The sequence below is a fragment of the Sorex fumeus genome, unplaced genomic scaffold (assembly GCF_029834395.1).
Source record: "Sorex fumeus unplaced genomic scaffold, SorFum_2.1 ptg000002l, whole genome shotgun sequence".
NCBI classification, from domain to species: domain Eukaryota; kingdom Metazoa; phylum Chordata; class Mammalia; order Eulipotyphla; family Soricidae; genus Sorex; species Sorex fumeus.
In genome coordinates this window covers 23196201-23217339 of record NW_026606059.1, presented here as the reverse complement: position 1 = coordinate 23217339, position 21139 = coordinate 23196201, and the positions used below count along the sequence as shown (strand labels likewise).

At 34.3% G+C, this 21139-nt stretch overlaps 1 long non-coding RNA gene across 1 annotated transcript; it reads right to left on the bottom strand.

The window, feature by feature from the left end:
• Window positions 1-1180: 1180 nt before the first annotated feature.
• Window positions 1181-20774, bottom strand: LOC130021388 (uncharacterized). The gene is made up of 4 exons (XR_008792155.1): window positions 20572-20774; window positions 19294-19482; window positions 17834-18001; window positions 1181-1314 (listed from the first exon to the last, which is right to left on the bottom strand). It is a non-coding gene; the product is annotated as an uncharacterized LOC130021388 (long non-coding RNA).
• Window positions 20775-21139: the final 365 nt, after the last annotated feature.

Genomic DNA, 21139 nt, shown 5'->3' with positions numbered 1-21139 from the left:
ATGGCATGTAGCCTTAAATGCCTGTGATGCCAGAATTTGAATTCAGAAATCAACACCAATTTCTTTTTTTTTTTTATTAGTGAAACACCATGAGGTACAGTTGTAGATTTACAGTTTTTTGTGCTTGGGTTTCAATTATACAATGATCAAATACCCATCCCTCCACCAGTGCCCATTTTCCACCACCATGGATAATATCCCCCCCACCCCCATCCCCCCCATCCCACCCTGCCTCAGTGGCAGGGCAATCCCTTGTGTTCTCTCTCTTCCTTTGGGTGTTGTGGTCTGCAAAAGAGGCATTGAGTGGCAAACATGTTCAGTCCATAGTCTACTTTCGACGTGCATCTCCCCTCCTGGGAGGATCCTCCAAACACCCTTTATTTGGTCAACACCAATTTCTTAAAATTACAAAAATAATATCAACAGGGTCAAATGAATTCAAGAGAGGAGATGAGGGTTCAAAGAGATAGGATAGGGGTTACGGCACTTGCCTTGCATGTGGCCAACCCCAGTTCAATCTCAGGCACCCAATATGTTTCCCAAGTACCATCAGGAGTGATCTATGAGTACAGAGCCAGGAGTAATCCCTCAGCACTGCCAAGTGTGCCCCCAGAAGAAAACAAATCAAAAAGTAAGGTGAAAGCACAAACCAAAGTATCAATTTGATTTTAAGAAGTTACACCTTGTGCTCAAAATGTAAGCAGTGATGTTTTTCCCATATTTTGTATGCATCACCGAAGAATGTTCACTCCTGTGAGAATAGGTGTAAGTCAAACTGGAGGAATGCAAACCTCGGTAAGCACCTCTGATGTGTCATCACTTCAGCTTACTGTTCTAACCCAGACAAGCACCATAGTTAAAGGTGCACAACTGTGTGTGAAACTCAGCCATCACATCAATAAGAGTAAAGGAAATGAGGATTGTAGAAGGGAATTAAAAAATTAAAATTAAAAAATTTAGTAATTAAATACTTTTAGACTCCTCAATTATACTTCAGCTTTATTTTTATATACTCAGGAAAAATATAAATATTCATGCACAGCATCCTTACCTAATATAAATATGTTCCCTCATGTGTCACAGTTTTGTTTTTTTAAAAAAAATATGTTCTGACATTCTACATCCTTTATACTTTACTATGCTACTGATAAATCTTCCTATAAAACAAACATTTTCTTACCAATCTATCTGTTCTTGAAATCACAGCTTTTTATTTTGCTGAAGTTAAAAATGAAATGTATTATTTTATTTCCCATCAGTAGGCCAAAAAGATGAGTTCCATTTTGCATATGACTCTGGTGGTATCATTTTTCACTGTAAATAAAATCAAAAGGTATGAAGCAAAATGCTAACTGTATTGGATTACTTCCCTAGTATAATACGAATATCATCCCATTACAATAAGCACATAAGAGAGATTAAACTCTTCAGTCTCAAAAAAACCTTTAAAACACTGACAAGATATTCATACTACTTTAAAACCTATACATTTAACCATCATGTCTTTTGTTTGTTTCATCTTCTCTTTTTTTTCCACAACACTTGTCCAAATATGGTTGGTAGTTAGTACCTTTGTCACTAAGTGCTACACATCACTTGTCCTTTGACCCACCCACTTCACACTGCTCTTTTCCTACTAGCTTACAGAAAATGTCTCAGTTTCTCTATTCAGCTTCTTCCTAACATCAGTATAAGATATTGGCACATTGACAGTAATGCAAGACTATTCTGCAATCCCTCTCAGATGTTATTTTCATAGTTTATTTTTATATAGTGAAAAAACACAAAAACTAGAGAAAAATTCTAAGAGTACAACCTGGATGAAAAAATGAAGGAGACACTTGTTCATGTCCATAGGTCAGAGTGTTGTTCCTACTATTGCTATAGAGATGCTGTCAACTAGTAAGTGGCCACATACAAACTTCGCTTCCCATGACAGTAACGTCCCCACTGCACCAACTCCCAAATGCCACAGCAGTGAGAGTAGAATTAGAAAAACAAATGGGAAACATTTGCAAGGCAAGCAAAAAGAGCCCCTTCCGATACTGATCTGTTCCCATGAATTGAAACAATGAGAGAAAGTCACTCTAATGTGAGATTGGCACTTACACAGAGGTTAATAATTAAAAATAGTTGTCAGAATGGCACCCTGGCACTCTCAGATTGTAGGGGTTTCTTTTTCAGTTTCTCTCAGGGATTTTTATAAACACAGTAGAATATGCACAACAATGCGGGGGGCCCCACCAGACCACTCCTCTGGCCCGCAGAGGTGGCCCTAGGGTCCATAGGTGCAAGGAGAAACCAATCGAATGAACACAAGACACAAGAGACACAATGCAGTTTAGAAGCAGAGAGAAAAAAAGGACAGGACAGAGCAGAGAGCACAGCAGATAGGACAGGACAGCACTTTATTCAGGGCAGCAAGGGTATTATATACCTTGCAACGCAGGAAACTATGCTTACATCACAGAAGGCAATTACATCACTACGTCATATCATATATGATTAGGAGAGTTATAAAGTCCACACGTTTCATATGCTTGGTTAATCAGTGTCAGTTATTTCTTATTCTTGGGCTAGCTGTGACAAATGTTTTCTATTAGATAACTATACATAGCTCAGGATATGCATAGGTTGCAGTCAGAGCAGACACAGTACCAGATTTGCGCAAGTCAGGACCCACTTATTCAGGGTCACGTAGGCCAAGATAACCATACATAGCACAGGCACATAGGTCCTTGGTCAGTTAAAGGGCCAGCTTCCCACACAACAAAATCGGAACTTTGTTCCTAACACCTCCGTTTGGTGATGTAGATCAGAGATTACCCATATTAACGCATCCCTATATTGACTCAGTTGATTTGATCCAGCTTAAGATCACACAGTATCGGGGCCAGAGCACAGGGGTTTGAGCTCTTGGTTGAATGTCTGGTATGATCCCAGTACTGTGTATGGTCCTCCAAGTGCTACCAGGAATGGACCCTGAGCAGAGTCAAGAGAAAGCCCTGAGCAGCCAGGTCTGAACCAATTTCCCAACAGCATCATCAAAAAAATTTTTTTAATTAAAATGTTAAAATAGAATCACACAGTAAAATCCATATTAATACTTAAGAATGAAAGACAAGTATATATCAAGCTGTACCATGATTTTCTTTTAACAAACATGCCAATAATTATTGTGTCTATAAAAATTTCCCAGGTTACCTTCAAATAATCAGATGGAGAAAAAATAATCTGGTGCTTTTTGTTGGTATCTTTCCTGTTGTACTATCTTTCTGGCCCATGGAAATAGAATTTTTGATTCAAGATCAAATTTACTGAAAGTGTAGGCTTATATTTATATGTTCTCTATTTCGAAAATGAGACAGTATATTTAAGGAAAACCTTAGAAAGCAGGGAATAGAAAGTAAAGGGCAATGATCATCTATAATCCCACATCCAGAATAAAACACAGATATGTTGGTATAATTGCCTCAAAGCTTTCATAGATAGATAGAGAGAAAGAAACTTTATATTGATGACTTCATAAATGTGCAAATGTACATATAATACAATATCTGCTTTAATTTTTCATGGAATTTAATTTATTGGGGAAGGGTGTGGTTGGCTCACAAGCAGTCATTTATAGGGCATACTCCTAGCTCTGTGCTCAGGGACCACTCTAGCTTTGCTTGAGACAATATGTGATACTACTGGAATCAACTGCACGCAAAGCAAGTGCTTAAAATCTGAATATCTTTCTGGCCCCTGTTTTCATTTTAAATCACTATAGTGTTGTCCAGAATAACATTTGTGTTACCTAATCCTCTACTACATATCTGTATTAATATTTAGCTTACTCTGTCTTTATTTGAAATTAAAATGATCTTTATGTTTTTCAGTATTTAAATAATAGTATCTCATTAAAGCAAGAGTTCAGAAATTCAAAAGTTTACTTTTAAATGGTAAAATTAGAATATGTATAGATATACTACTAGTAAAAATATTTCCGCACTAGAAAATACACTTATGATGTTACAACTATTTTTCAAATTGTCAGAATTCAGTTTATGAGGAAACTGGTGCATTACATTGCCCCTGTTTCAAATATTTATCACTGCCTTGCACGCGGCTGACCTGGGTTCAATCCCCCGCATCCCATATGGTCCCCCAAGCACCACCAGGAGTAATTCCTGAGTGCAGAGCCAGAAATGACCCCTGAGCATCGCTGGGTGTGACCCAAAAACCAAAAAAAATATAAAAATAATAAATAAATAAATAAATAAATAAATAAATAAAAATGTGGGGTGGGTAGAGAGAGATGGAGGATACTCATGATCTTTGGGATTAAGTGATTTTTTCAGAAGAATTGAAAACTTGCCACCTTTTAATTCTATCATTAGGTTACATTTAGAGAGCAACAATTCTGTGTAAGAAAGTTATTATTACTACCATTCTACTCTGTTCCTACAGGTATCAGCATACATTGTATTAGAGTTTTTAATATCAGAGCTCAAGAGGGGCCAGATAGGTATCTCATGGGGTTGTGCCAATGAACTAAACTTTGCATGCAGTAGGCCTGGGTTTGGTTCCTGGAATTGCATGATCTGCCCAAGAACCCAGGAACCTAGCTAGGACTACCCTGAGCACATCCAAGTATCATCCAATAGCAAACAAACAAAAATAAGAGCAAAGCTTAAAACCAGAAATCTGGTAACACCAGTGATAAAAAATGGCAGAAATGCTTTTAACATTAATGTCAAGTAAGAATAGAAAACATACTTACTGGAGGTAATCTATAAAAATTGGATTTAATTTTGACAGTTACAATCCAACATAATTTTTTTTATTTTGGGGAGGGAGTGGGGGACTTTTCTCAAAGCTTACTCCTGGCTCTGAGCTTGAGCATCACTCCTTGCAAGAATTAGGAGGCCATAAAAAGTGCAGGGGATCAAACTGAGGTCAGCAGCATGCAAGGAAGACAAATGCCCTTCCCACTGTACTATTTTTCCAGTAAACAAAGTATTTTTGTCCTAGCAATTATAAAATATGATGTAGTAACATACAAGATAAAGATAGATGTAGGTTTAAATTTTATTTTTCATCTATCAGTGAATTCTTAACCGTTCGTAAACTTAGATATGCTCATTTTCTCTTCTTTTATCTGTTTCATCTCATGTCCAACAGACTGACTATATTGTGTCCTATGCTTTTGCTTTCCATGTGATGTTGAACAACCAACTTATTTTGGGTGTGTTTATACTTCATCAATTCATCAAATATCTATGCATTGCTTGAAATTGTCAAAAGGAATGACGCCTTGTGGTCATATATCAGGGCACAAGTAAACTATGTTAAAGAACAAGGAAAAAATGAGATATTTGTTATTCTTATCAGAATTAAATGAAAGAATCATTGCTTCCCTTTTTCAAAAAGTATATATAGCATGGCCTGCTAGACTTTGAAAGAAAATAGTTTAAAAATAAAAAATGTGCGAAGTTTAGTCAATAAAACAATAGCAGTTGAAGAAATTTTGCTACTTACAAAAATTACTATTTACAGTATTATGCTATAAAATCTTTATATGTCAACTTATACGTGTGTGTAATTGTTCCTTCAGATAAACAGCATCTTCAGCTAGGATGAGAGAGAAAACCATTGTCTTTATTTCCCACAAGTAAGAAAATTAGAGAATAAAAGGTTTTTTTTCTTTGCTTTCTGGGTCACACCCAGGAATGCACAGGAATTGTGCACTCAGGAATTACTCCTGGCAGTGTTTGAAGGACCATATGGGATGCTGAGAATCGAACCCGGTTCAGCGGTGTGCAAAGCAAATGCCCTACCCACTGTGCTATCGCTCCAGTCCCTAAAAGATATTTTCGTTTTTAAAAAGATGTCTTGTTTTCTCAATTAAAAAATACATATACATGCACATACATACATACTTATATAAACACATACAGATATTTTATATATGTGTATATATGTATATATATGTATATGACAGAGGAAGAACTTACAAATGTTTGGAAAAATCACAGCATACTCTGTAGCCCAAAACATAAATAACTATATTTACACTCTCAAATTAGTTTTGTGGAGTTAATATTTTCGTCAATGCTCCTTTGAATACTAAATATTCTGTTAGACTATGATTTTCTTAAAAATAATGATAACATCTTATTTATCACTACATCAAATATAGTTCAAATATGCGAAACCAGTGCAACTATAAAAAGAAAATTCATTTTATTTAAAAATATTGTTTATAAATTATTTTTACTGCAAATAAAATGAATTATTAGTTTAGTGTTTATGAACTCAATAAGTTGATGTAAGCATAGTATTCTGAGTTCTGTTTTTCATTTTAAGATTTCTTTTCATATTGACGTTTAATTAGATCTTTTTAAAAAAATGTTTAAAACAGGGTTAGAGCAGATATACTAGAGCACAGGCATAGAACGCGATAGGCCCTAAGTTTTAGCACAGCTGGATGTGACTCAGGTTGTACCCTAGAATCTCTGTACCCAACAAACTATGCAAAGAATGGACGAGAGTAGCTTTGCTCCATTTCAACATCATTGCTGTGTGTTCCCTAAAAAATAAATAAATAAAAATTCTCAAAATAAAATCTCTCATTGGAAATAACATTCATTAATGAAATATGAAAAAAATGATAGTTTTCAAATAGAAAATCAGTAGATACTAGAATTATCAAAATACTCTACAGGACTTGGGATATGAGCTCAATGAGTTAGAGAGCACGCTTTGCAGAAGAGGCCCCAGGTTCGATCCCCACAACTGTCCCCTACACACCTCCAGGGGAGATCCCTGAGCTGAAGCCAGAGCAGCTCCTAAGAACTACCAAGTATGACCTCCAACCCTACATGTTTATATATTCTGTAAATTAATAACATTTATGCTTTCTAAATACCTGTGGTCCTAATCTATTTCAAAGAATAATTTAGAAACATCTAGTGAGCTATCCTCCCCTTTATTATAATACCAACTTTAAAAAAAAATCTATGTCTAAATTGGCCAATGAGTATAGTCGCAACACCACATTAACTACAGCTGGAATTCCACACTTCTTTGCACTGATTCTATTGCTTCCACTCATGCATTTTGCGGGATTGTATACTTAATAACTACAGCATATTTCTCTTAATCCTCTATTTCCATTACTATAGGACCCGTGAACTGCCTTTGCCCGTATCCTCATCTACATGCAACCCTAAAAAAAAGGTTACTTTTAACTTAATAAATCTCAGTGACCAGTATTATACTCCAACTTCTATAATCTTTTAAAATAATGTTTTAATCAAAGCAAATATGCATTTTTATTAAGAGTTATGGAGAATCTGCTTCTAGTAAAACATCCTTTATATTTAAGTAAATTCCATAATTTTCAAGAAAGCAAAATATTTCTATTACTTCAATAATGTGTGTGTATAAGAAATATAGTTTAACTTAGCAGAGTTGCAGCACAGTGGTAAATCACATGCCTCAAAGGTGTAAGACCCTGAGTGTAATCCCTTGCCCTGCAAACAAACAAACACCTACAGTAATATTTAACTTGATGGGTGTTCAACTTCTACAGAATCTGTGATTTTTTTGAGTACATGAAGCAATTCATTTTCAGTAAATCTTTTTTTAAAACATAGAAACAATAAAACAGAAATCATGAAAGCAATTATTGATGAGAATATAGGAAATTAGGTGCTGAATCTTACCCAAGATAGTAAAGAAATCATTTTTTTCCTAGGTGCAGAATCTTTACAGGTAGTAAAAAAAAAATTTCTTTTGAAATGCTGTAGATTTCACTGACTCTCATACAATGATATGTATATACAACAAAATGAACTTTAAAAAGTCTCTTCTTGAAAAAGAACACAACAAACTAAAGGTAACTTCTATTAAAGATACAGAAGCACAGCAGATGCCTTCAAATGTATATTGAAGGATAGGACTGGAGTTTTAGGAGTGAAATTCATATAGAATTTGCATATTGATTTTCAACATTTGCACACCTGAAACCTATACAACATTAAAAATAATTGTTACTTCAAAGAGAAAAAAAGTGTTATTTTTGACACCTTCACATGGAATACTTAAAAGTTATCTAATTTTGCATCTTTTTCTAACTCAGTCATAAATTAATGCCACTGAGAAAGATGGGAAATCTGGGTATCATTTCACAAAAAAATAGAATCTCAAGGATTAAATCTGCCACATTCAACATTCTGATTTTTGTAGCTGAGACTCTATCTAGTTCCCAAACATTTACCTTTCTTCAGAAAAAAGTAGCTTATCAAACTTATCAAAAACATTATCAAACTAAGCTACTTTCTAATTTCTTAACTATAAGAAGAAAACAAATTGCTCTTTCTCCACCTCCTTTGGAGAAACACAGACAATGATTATACTCTCTTGGATTCAAAGAACAGCATATTTTTTACTAAACAACTACTAGGAAAACAGTATGACAGTGGTCAAGGGAAAACCTCTATCATATCTCTGATACTTATCTCTCCATCAAGATAGGTGACTTCAATGTTCTTTGATGTGTTTCAATGTGTTTCAAAATTCTTCCTCTTGGAAGTGGGGGCAACATCAGTACATATTCCAGGGATTAGCCATGTCAGGAAATGAGTCAAAGATGAGCCAAATGAGCCTCACCTTAATAGGGTGCCTCCCACATGTGGTGCCCAGAAATAGAACCTAGGGTCTAATACATATAGGGCAAGTGCAAGGCCACTACACTCCCAATCCCATCTTTATATCATCTAAAATGTATATAGCATAGTACTATTCTATTTATGGCAATACACACACAAACACACACACACACACACATGAATCAAAGTGGGACCTTTTTTCATCTCTCAGAGAAACATTGCAGGTGCTCTGATCACCTTGCCCTTTCACCTTATCCTTTCAAGGTGGAAGCAGCTACCCCCAAGACATGAAAGAAAACAAATAAGATATTGGTCCAGATAGATAGTTCATGGAGATAGTACTAGTACTTGCGAGGTAGAGATAATAAATGCTTGGCCCCAGCCGACCTGGGTTCAATCTTTGGCATCCCATATGGTCCTCAGAATCCTCCAGGAGTGATTCCTGAGTGCAGAGCTAGGAATAATCACTGAGCATCGCCAGATGTGACCCAGAAACAAGAAAAGAAAGAAAAGAAGAGAAAAGAAAAGAAAAACAAGAAAAAAGTAATTGGCAGGTAAATCTCTGCATGTGTGTGTGTGTGTGTGTGTGTGTGTGTGTGTGTGTGTGTGTGTGTGTTAGGACAGTAGCTGGAAAATCGGTGGTTGATGTATGTTCCTTGTTTTTGTATTTATTTTGGGGCAACACCTGGCAATGTCCAGGAGTTACTACTCTTGGCTCTGCACTTAGGGTTTACTCCTGGATGTGCTATGGGATAGAGATTGAACCTCCGTCAATCACGTGAAAGGCAAGCACCCTACCCGATATGCTATCGCTACAGCCTTTGCTGTATATTCCTTTTGCTTTCACTTAGAAAGGAGACCCAAAAGAAAAATTTAAGATTTATGCTAGAGTTAAAAATTATCTCATAATTTGAGCCAGATTCTCTTAATCTGTCAAGTGCTGTTTGTAGGGAGATTTTATGCCTTGGAGCAGTTGAGAGATGCACTACCTTATAAATGTGACTTCCAGGGACTTCCAGGGATACCCACTTACACCATACTTGCATGAAAAGTTCAAACTCTGATGCAAAATATAAATTGTTTTTCTCCTTGTGAAATGTAAAGATATTTGAACCAATACAATGAGATTTCTGAAAGAACAGTGATTCTAAGGGCATTTCAAAGCAACATTTGTTTGACACTCTGATCATTTCTCAAATATTTAATTCTCAGATTAAGTATGAGTATATAAATTGATATTGTGAACTTGGAAAAAGTGGTTCTGCTAAATATAAATGTGACACATTGGATTATTACAAAAATTCAGGAAGGGCAGCAAGAAATAATGGTTGCCAGAATTTAAAATGCATGGCAGACTGATTACAAGTCTGTGTCATGCATACTGTTAGTTCTGATCATATATTAATATGACTTCCCATTGGGGGAAAAAATCTATAAATGTATCTTTTCACAATTTGATTCCTGAATGAAGTCAAGGAACGTCTTCACTGGCCTTATAAAATAATAGAGTGACAGTCACATCCTTCAAATAAAGACCAGGTTGATTAAACACTTAAAAAGGGAAGATACCAGACAATAGAGGATTTAATTTGCCCAATTTAGACATACCTTTTAAGGTTATATCTTATCCTTGAATTACAGCATAAATGTGAAAAAAAAAACATTTAAAACTCTGAGTCTCTGAATTCATATGTAAGTTACTGTCACATTTTTCAAAATGTTCTTTATCACTAGACCTTTCAGTTTTTAAATTCAATGAAATGAATTTCTTAACAAGACATTTTATCAGATATTTCAATGTAATTAGAAAACAGATGTAATAAATTATTTTAACCTAAGTTATAAAGCGAATCTTTGCAAATATATCAGTATCCCTGATATGTTTTAAAATAGATATGTACATTTTAGTATCTATCAAATGGTTAATAAAAGATGACTCCTTGAGGCAATTTGCAAACTATGGTTTCATCTAGATATATGTCAGTGTAAATCAGCAGCCTTCAGTTCACCGTTTTTCTAAACAAGTATGCCATAATCTTTGCTAGCTCTGTTTCCATGAGGCCACCATAAATCTACCACATTGCTCTGTCTCCTCAGAATACAGTCACAGATTCAAATACCTGAAAGTATAGTGAACTGCACATACTGCAAGGCTATATCAGAGTTAGTCATCTCCTTCACCTGCAGGCGTATTACATTTTAACAAAAATCTTAAAGATTTTGCTACCATCATGCTTGAAAGATACCCATTTAATTATCACACTTGATTGAAAAACCAACATTTCTGTTAGTCTAGATACATGAAATAGAAATGGGCATTCCTTTCACTGTATACACAAGTAGTTTGCATACAGTGTCCCACTGGATTAGCCAAGGTGGACTTGGGAATTGAATGCAAACGTAGACTTAAGTGGCATAAAACATTTTTCTCAATTTGCTACTGCTGATATTTAATTTGCCTTTATCTAAACCTGCTAACATTTTCCAAGTGGAAGGAGCAACTAAGATTCATTATTTTAGATTTATTTCTAATCCTGAAAGTGTCTGTCCCCAAAAAAAAGTAAAATAAAATTATTTCACTTCCGGATTTCAAACTTAAAATGACATATTAAAATACGAAAAAAAATTTAAACCATTTCCTTTTGTGGAATTATACTTTATAGTTTTGTATTTATTGAATGCATTCAGAGGCTCCCTTAGGATGTGAAATGTATGGAAATATATGTGCATTACTAAAGAAAGAACTAAATTTATTCTTTCCCCACATCATGCTCTTCTTTGCAGTAGAGGTTTTTAATTCAATACAGAGCTAGAATGAGATGGAGCCAATTTCCTGGTCTATATGTGTGACAAATGCTGAAAGTGGCACAAGATTAACAAATTAGTTGAAGTATAGATCTTAAAAGATTTTTTCTGTGTCTCTAAATCAAAATTCATACTTTATTTGAAATGAAGCTTTCTTTAGAATTTAATAATGGCTACAGATTTTTAAATTTCTATATATATATAAAATGTGGAATATATGACAACATACTAGTCATTTTAAAAAAAAACAACTTTTATTTGCAGGAAAACTTTGTAAGTATATATTTGAAATGATTTTTCACTGAGATCTACTGTGTTAACAACCACAATACAAAATCATGCAAGACAAAAAAATCAAGATAAATGTTATTCGAAAAATAAAAACATAAGACAAAAACAATGGTAAATTTTATTTATTTCTAATTTTTATAAGTAAACTCTGTATTCAAAAGGTCAGGTTCTAGTAAGTAAGTTTATTTTTCTGTTAACGTTTCTTAGCTTGGTTTTAAGTGAAAACCATCGACCAGGGCTGTTTTACCTAACCTCAGAATCATGTGCTTGATATAATCCAGATATCTGACACCAAACAATAAAAACATCTGTGACAATAAAAGCATGTAACAGTTGTAGAATTGTTTAATTTGGGAGAAAATAACTATGGTTGATAATCACGTACATGAACTGATTTCTCCTCTTTGTTGAATGTTTTGCAAATGGGGAGAGTTTTTTTAATTTTGTTTTTTTTTTAAAGGAATCAATTTATAATGTAAAGGAGCTATATAATTGATATTCAGAAATATATGCTTGGGATTTGGCTTGCTCATTCAACCTTGTCAAAGTTCACCTGTTTTGCCTGGGCTTAAATGATATAAAAATACAGCATTTTAAAGTAAGCACAACCGTACTTGTTGTACCCAAACATGCTAAGATACTTAAAATTCAAGAAGAGTTTCATGCAGGTTGTACATCTCAGTCCCCCAATCTCCTTTCACATATCTGTTCATGTTGACAGACTGTGTCATAATACATCAACAGAAAGATCAGCACAGGAGAACAAAATTTCATCGCCTGACAGCAAAAGGAAAACTGATTTTCAGTATTAAATTAGTAAAAATATACCATTACCTCATTTCCAATAAGTCCTTCACCTTTGGGGGGGGAAAGTGCCTGCAAGTATATGCTAGATGCAAAGACAATTAGATGTCTGCATTTTTTGTATCATCATTTGACAGAGAGCCTATTTTTGTTTTCTTGCAATACATTACCTTCCCTTTGTATGTATATAAATATATGTGTGTATGTGTGTGTATTGTGTGTGAATATATATATATGTATATATATATAAAGAAACTTTGGGAATTCAAAAAAATTAATCACGAGATATTGACTACAATTACATAAGGAAAATTTCATGTCTACCAAATGTTTTGAGTAGAGTCCTTCCTGTATTAATCATCAGCAGAAGCCAACTGACCATTAAAATGGAAATGGGTATTTAAGCTGCCGATGAAAGTTAGGTACTTTTTTTTCATATGACATCTTGCTCTATTTGGACTTCAGTGAATTTAACAATACCTGCAAGAAATAATGTCTTTTGCAGCCTACGGCATCATCTGCCCTTAGGCTTTAATTTTGCCCCTGTTTGAACACTCTCCAACATATGCACTTCTCTTTTGTCTATTATCCTAGAGTTGTGCTATTCCCAAATATTGACATCATCTACTTTTATCAGCATTAACTGCTCTGAAGCTTCCCAGCCTCATGCTCAGCTCTATTTCTTCCTATTGATTATCTTCCTCACTCCAGCAGGTAGCTAGCCAGCGAGGCTGTCCTGAGAAATAGCTTCCAATGACTTTATACGCACAATTTACACGGAATTGTTTAAAGAAGATATTAGCCTCAATACAAATCAGTGAACCTCATTTAGTCAATACTGCACAATTCCGCTGTTGGCACCCTGTCACATGTTAGTCTTTACAGTCAGCTGCCGTACCCAATCTGCACATTAGCCATAGTATTTAGTTTCATATTAAAACGAAGCCGGGTTTTTTCGCTTTTGCTTTTCTTTTTGAAATCTTTTCGGTATCCTTTTTACATCACCTCTCTGAGCCATGTGATAGTAATATATTTTGAAATATAAAAACCTGAGATTAAATGTTTGATTTTTGACAGTGTTCTTAAATATAAAAAATTCAAAAGGAAATACTGTTAAGTTAAAATGGAGTGTTTTTCATTAAGTCCAATCAAATGGTAGACAACAAAGGATCTTTTATTTGAGAATATGAAGTGAAAATGAAAACCAGAAAACCTTTACTAAGAAAAGGTCCAGCTAAATTATGTTGGAAGGAGGTCTCCAGATTGAGTTTGGGTGTTTCTTTTGCTAAAAGTGAGTTATACTAAGATATGTTATGAAGAAATATTTTACAAAGAAGCAAAATTTAATGCTCTTTGGAGATGAAAATGGGGTCTAAGGACAGCTGACTTTGAAAATAATTCACAAGAAAGATCGCATATGAAAAAAATTGCCACAGCATCTGATCTTTCCTTATAATCATAACAGGGAAATGTTTGGGGGAAAGTAATGCTAGTCCCCTCTTTCTCTTCCATCGCAATGCTGTAAAATTCTAGAAGGAGTGTTTACATTTCAGAATTACCCCTCCTTAAACTACTAGTTTACGATAGTTAATGAGACTATGTTCAAATATTGAAAACAGGAAAATTCAAATGAAAATCTCAATGTGAAATATAATATAATAAAATAACTAAGCAACATAATACTACTCTGAATGTTTGCGCAAATATTACAAAATGAACTGCAATACATTAAAATTCTTCAGCGGTTATGTAATACATAAGTGAAGGTTTACATATAAAAGCTTGAGCTATCAAAAAAAGGGATCTTTATATCATATTAACTTAATTTTTTTTACTTGAAAATATCCCTAAGATCTTGAAGTGAATTTGAAAAGTTGTTATTAAGTGCATTTGCATATCTCTTGGTAAACTAAAATGGTGAAAATAGGCAAGGTGCTCAAAATAGTCTCTTCATTATAAAAGTGCATCCTATAAATTCAGTTGCTGAGTGGCAGAAAGATTTGGGGAAATGAATGGTACAGAAAACAATGTAATTTTAATTCTAGAGATTTTTGAAGACTATGTATCATTTTTTAAGTAAAAAGGGTTGAACAAAATGACATCCTAAAATAAAATTATGTATCAAATCATTGCAACTATGTCATTGTTTACTCTTTTCATTTGGCTCTTAAATGTTAAAGGTGCATTTTGTAAGGCTTCTCTTTTTTCTTTTCTTTTCTTTTTGTCTTTCTCTCTTAACTACCTAGTTGGGAGCTAAAACTTTAAAGCCCAAGCAGAAAAGACATGTTAGAAGATGGCCTGATTGTTCTTCTTCTCACACATTTATTGCAAACTGACACTCAGATAACTTCTTTTTTTAATCATAAAGATTCAACAAAGAGCAATTCTATGCCAAGGGAAAATCATACCCAGGCGAGAGAAAAATGCTATAACTGCATACTCAGACTGTATAAATGCAGGTATGGCTTGGATAATTGCAATGTTTGTGTGAACGCATTTAAAGAAGTCAATAAAATAAATATGATAGCATTTAGACATAATACTGTGTCTGTATATATGCATGCATATATATAATGTGTAATGTATGACTAAATAATGAACTTCATACTACTACATTTATCATCATGGTTTTAAATTGTGTGTTTTATAAACTCACTTAAACAGAAGAACATTTGATGCAATTGTAAGCATTAACAATGCACACAAATTAAAATAAGTTTCAAAACTAAAATCAAAATAACCTTATAAATATTTAAAGTAAATATGGCTAAGATGCCTCCCCCTCCTAAAAATATCTTTAATCATAATGCTTTAACAGCAAGTATATGTAATTTTCATATTATATAAAGCTAATTATAAAACAATGATATTCCACAACACCTTCAAAATAAATTAATTTGTGACTAGATTTGTTTTAAGTTTCAAAAATAGTTTGTTAATTAAGACTTATCTAGAAAGGCAAGCATAATCTTATATTTACAAATATTATAGTCTTTATAATTTTCATAATTATTATGTATACTAAAATACTGAAGATCTATAATGACCACTTTCATAGATTACACTAATATTGTCCCAAAAAAATCATACTGGTTATTTTATCACTTTTTGTTGAAAAGAGTATTACAATACAAAAATTGCCATATTTTTAAAATAAACCTCTTCCATATACATTTTACTCTGTTTAACCAAATCAGAAACGCTACTATAAAAATTAACTTTAAAACATTATATTTCATTCTATGGGTATCATCCCATAGTTTGAAAATTGTAAACTTATTCAAATCTAAAAACAATTTTTAGAAGAAATAAAACTTTTAGTGCCATAATAAATTGAGAATGCTAAGGTGATTATTACTTTGTCACTTACATAATTATGTAACTTTTAAAAAAGAATAGTTCATTTAACTGTACTTCATAAAAAGCACAGTAATACTATCATGAATGTTTTGTCCAAGGTGGAAATATTTTTAATATCTAAGGCATATATCTATACAATTTCTAGGACAATTTACATAACTAAAACATAAAATATAAATAGTTAATCTAGTTACATTTTATAATTTGTTCATTTTAGACCCAGATCATTTTAGAAAAAAAAGTGTAAAAAGACAAAAAGAAACTGATATTAGCTTTGTATTGTACGGAGTATATTAATGCAACTATTACCTCCTGTGTAAAAGAAGAATAATTTTGCAATCCTATAAATGCCTTATATCTATATATTCATTTTGTGCAGAGAAGAAAGGCATTCTGATAACATCAAAAGCAATGAAGTGTGTACATGTTTGTGTAACAGGGTAGAGAAAAAATATTCAGTTCTACAGAAGAACCAAAGTAGAATAATAACACATTTCAAAATTAATATCAAGATATGCTATATAAAGAAAAGTTATTGATAATTTTTATCTCTTGTCCATCTTCCTCTCTTTCTGAGAATAGATATATCAGCTTCTAACAAGAAAGTGCACATTTGAGATAAAGGGAAAAGATAACAATGGAAATTCAAAATAGGGTACTAAGGTGAAAATTATTAAGTTAAAATTTAAATCAAATAGATATTTCTCTTCTTACATATGAAATAAAAAGTCTGTAAGGGGGGTATTACAATTTTACTATATTTGAATTATATCATAAATTTCCTATGTAAATATTTATATAATTATCCTCTTATAGCATTATAAAATATTAAAATTCACATAAAAATATTATTTGATCAATCTGAAGTTGTGATTCAGTGTCATAAACATCAAAACCCTAAGCAAAGAAGAAGTTCCTCATCATTTTATTAAGATATAATGATTTCACATTCCCTACTTTAATATTATGTGTTATTATATGTTAACTATTCATTGGCTTTTCAAATTTGTAGTTTCTTTAATATTCTAAAACTAAAATGTAAATAGTAATACAGGTGAGCAATCAAGTATTTGCATACGCACCGAATAGTCAATATTTTGCCAGCCGTTAAGTGTATATGTTTAAATGGTTTTAACCTCAGAAATTCTAGTGCAACCACATTCAAGTGACACAGTTAAATGCCTTCCACAGAAAAGATCCTATAGAGTGAGTATCATTTCCGTATCTAGATTACTGAAGTCTGCATTAAAAAGTCTCATTCTGTACAAAAAGAAGCATATTTATACTATGAGGTCAGATATGTTGTTTTTTCAGGAAGTTGACAAAATACAGGAAACAAAAAGTTACCTATGACTCTCAAGTGAATATATTCATCCCCTAATTCCTAGGCCATTAACAAGGATAAAACTACCCCACTCCACAGTGCCTCCCTTTAAGATGATAAACTAAGTAGTGTATGTGTGTGTGTATATGTATGTGTGTGTGTATACATATATGTATATAAAATCAAATCAAGGTATAGGAGGAGAAAACGTGAGGGCACAGAAAGAGGAATACCTTTTTCTTAGCTCCACAAAGGGTTGCGGGCCTAATTATTTTTAAGTATAATCCAACCAACCTCTTCTCATGCTTAGCTGCACTGAGTGACACTATTTGTGATGCCCAGTGTGCTGAAACTGAGCAGGTTGCTGTCAGTTTAAAAATGACTATAATAAAAGTGACCATGAAGATGGATCTTGTGATTTTGCGTTTCTAATCAGTCATCTGTGAAGAACACTTTTGCTTTGATTCAGCAGACTGGTGACAGCCATGATTGATAGTGCACGAGGATGAAAAAAGGTTATTAACTGTCTTCCTATTAAGCTCAATGTATTGCCCCTCTAGGTGCATCTCATACTTTAAGTTAAAGTACTTACTCAGGTAAGGTCAGGAAGAAACTCTACTGGAGATAGAATCCACTATGATGAAAATGAGCCAGGCATTGTTGCATTATTGTTTTGAATGTTGCTTTTAAGTATGTTCAATTTCAATGTCCTACTCATTAGCTAAAAAAGGAGGAATCTTCCTTACAAGAGCTGGAAACACTCAAAGTGTAGAAAACAGCTGCCAATGACAAGATTTGAATGTAGAGCTAACTAGGCTAACTAGCAACATGTATGTGGCACGTAGACACGCCTACATTAACATAGGTGTGTTAAGAAAGCATTTTAAGGGTGGACACTAACATGGACTTATAACTAAAATTTAAGATCTGTATAGTATATTCAAATACTCTTCATTTCCAGAATCATACATATAAGGGAAGAGTATGATTAAAAAATAATTCCTAAGTCTAGAATATGCTTTCATTTGGCTATAGTGTCTAACTTCATTTTAATTTAAAAGTTAGAATTATATGTAGACGATATGTAGATAAGTTTTGAATAGAAGTATCATTTCATGATTTCATGTCTTTGACATGTGTGTGTGCCCATGCACACACACACACACACACACACACACACACACACACATGCACATGCACAAACAGTACCCTAAGGTATATAAGGATTTGCTATAGCTAAGGCTATATCATTGAGTGAAATAATAAAATTTAAAATGTTATCATGTTTCTTACATTCATTTATTCTTACTGAAGCCAAACTATACTAGAAAGATATACTCTACTTTCTATATATAGAAAGATTTCTATATATGTCACTCTCCTTTAAAAGCATTTTCAATTTATGAGTTTAGTATTGAGAGATAAGAGAGCAAACATGTGCATTTTCACTTAAAATCATAGTATTATATTTCTGCTTACTTTCCTACTATAAAAACTCAATCCATGTCAAGCATAATTTGAATTAGCAAATATGTATATAATTATATACATATATGTGTGCATGTATATATAGTTAAGATTGCCAGTAACTTAGTATTGAGGTAACTATAAAAACTAAAAGCAAATTTCTGCTCTATGCACTATAGGCTTTTTTGTTAAAAAATTGAATAACCCTATAGTGTAGCACAGAGTAAGAAAATGTTATGAAGTTATTGGAGATTTTGGTATAGGTGTAGTTTTGGTGTAGACACAAAAAATTATATTGTGTCTAAAAGTTTTCTCTAGTACTTTATAACTGTGCTTCAAATGTATGTGGCTGTAGTCATTTTTGATTTGTTAAAAATTGTGTTTTGAAAATGTACTAGGATCCAGTCAGAAAAGAAATATAAAAGTATGGAAATGAAGGTCAAGATTTCATTGAATTTCTAGAGTCATCAAAATTGGCTCTTTATCATACTCTGCTTATTATAGCAATTGCTTTTTTTTAAAAAGAAAAGCAACTGTCCATTTCTATAGTATTTCATGCATGCCAAGTATAATTTAAATACTTACACTTTAAGAGCCTCTTCATAAAAATTATGAGATCGATATAAAACTGTTTATTTAGTGAATTGTGTTTATGTGGAGTGGACTTAAGGGTAGATTTTAGGATTCATACAAGATTTCCTCAACATGATAAATTGACTTCATTATTTAGTGAATTTCTTTTTCTGCCTTATACAACTTCAATAAACTTGAGCTCTGAAATTGAAAAATCAACAATAAATTAAGTGATAGAGAGAGACCATGTGGCCATGATAACATTCTATATACTTGAGCAAGTATTTATCAAAGATTTTATTTTGAAATTATACACTAACAAAAAATAAATTGCAGACCACCCAAAAACACTACTTTTACAATCAAAAGAGAAACATTGTTTCTCTTTTATCAGCCTCATAGTAATTAACATGATGCTCTGAGATGTTAGTGAAGCTTCTGTCTTCCTCATCTACCTAATTTGTAGTTTCTATAGAAAATAAAGAAATCCAAAGACTATAGGCCCCAAAGGAATCCACAACATTCCTAGTTAAAAATTTCCAATTTTCCTCTACTTTTCCTTTGTATACACTCGAGATCTAGAATACACACAGCACACGTCTTAGGAGAGAAACAGATAAAGGCAGATGGGGTATAAAGTCTAAGTTATCTCCAAGGTAGCTGAGATCATTGCAGTCATCTTTCCAGCAGAATTCAAAGGTGGCAGAAGAGAGGAGTTTAAAAAAATGCAACGTTCCTGAATCCTTTTAAAACCCAAGTACTCAGGAGTTGTTTAAGTATGATGGGACTAGTGAAGAAAGAACCCATAACTTGTGTAAACTCCTTACATTGGATTCTGAGCCTATTGTCACTTGGTTCCATTGACTCCTGAGAGAAGGTAACTTGGGACTTGGACTACACTGAGTGTGAAACTCTTGCAGCTGTTCCAACCCTCCTCCTCCTCCTCCTCCTCCTCCTCCTCCTCCTCCTCCTCCTCCTCCTCCTCCTCCTCCTCCTCCTCCTCTTCCTCCTCCTCCTCCTCCTCCTCCTCCTCCTCCTCCACCTTCTCCTCCTCCTACTCCTTCTCTTCGTCCTCCTCTTCTTCCTTCTCCTCCTCCTTCCTCCTCCTCCTTCCTCCTCCTCCTCCTCCTCTCCCTCCTCCTGCCACCCCTCCTCCTCCTCCTCTCTTCCTCCACCTCCTCCTGCTGCTGCTTTAAACCGACTAGGACAGGGGTATGAACTGGGTGGTGTATGAACTGTGTCGACAAAATGTGGAGGCTGACGGCAGCTGTCCACTCCAAGACTGTGTACCTGAGCATAGTGGCCACTCTGCTCGTCTGCCCAGCCCACTCCTGCCTGCAGCGTTGCTGCTGTCACGCCAGCCGGCGATTTGATAGGCTTGTCGGGTTGCCATGGTGTTGACTTCTTGCCTCCGAGGAGCTGCCCAATGACTGGAGGTCTGGGGTTATAGCGGGAAGAGGCAGCGGCCACAGCGAATTTCAACGGCAGCTGCAGCAGCTAGGAAAAGAAGCGACAGGACGAGAGCTTTAGAACTCAGCTTCTCACCCGCAGCCCGGGCTGCCGGGGACCAGAGCAGAGGGGCGAGGCGGGGAGGGTGGAAGGTCGCAAGGGGGAACCACTGGACACCACAAGAGACCAGCGAGGGGCTTGAGACCCTCTCTGGAAGAACTCCTAAGCAATCTGCACGCACTGAGGGGGGCAGGGGGAATCTTCCAGAATTCGTTTTGATTATTCCCACAAGACATTTCTGGGGAGCAGTAGGTTGGTACAAGGGGATTTAAGTGGGTGGTACACTTCCCCCCCAACAATCACTCTTTCATTTGGGCAAGGAAATAATTTGACAAAGAAGGAGGCTCTC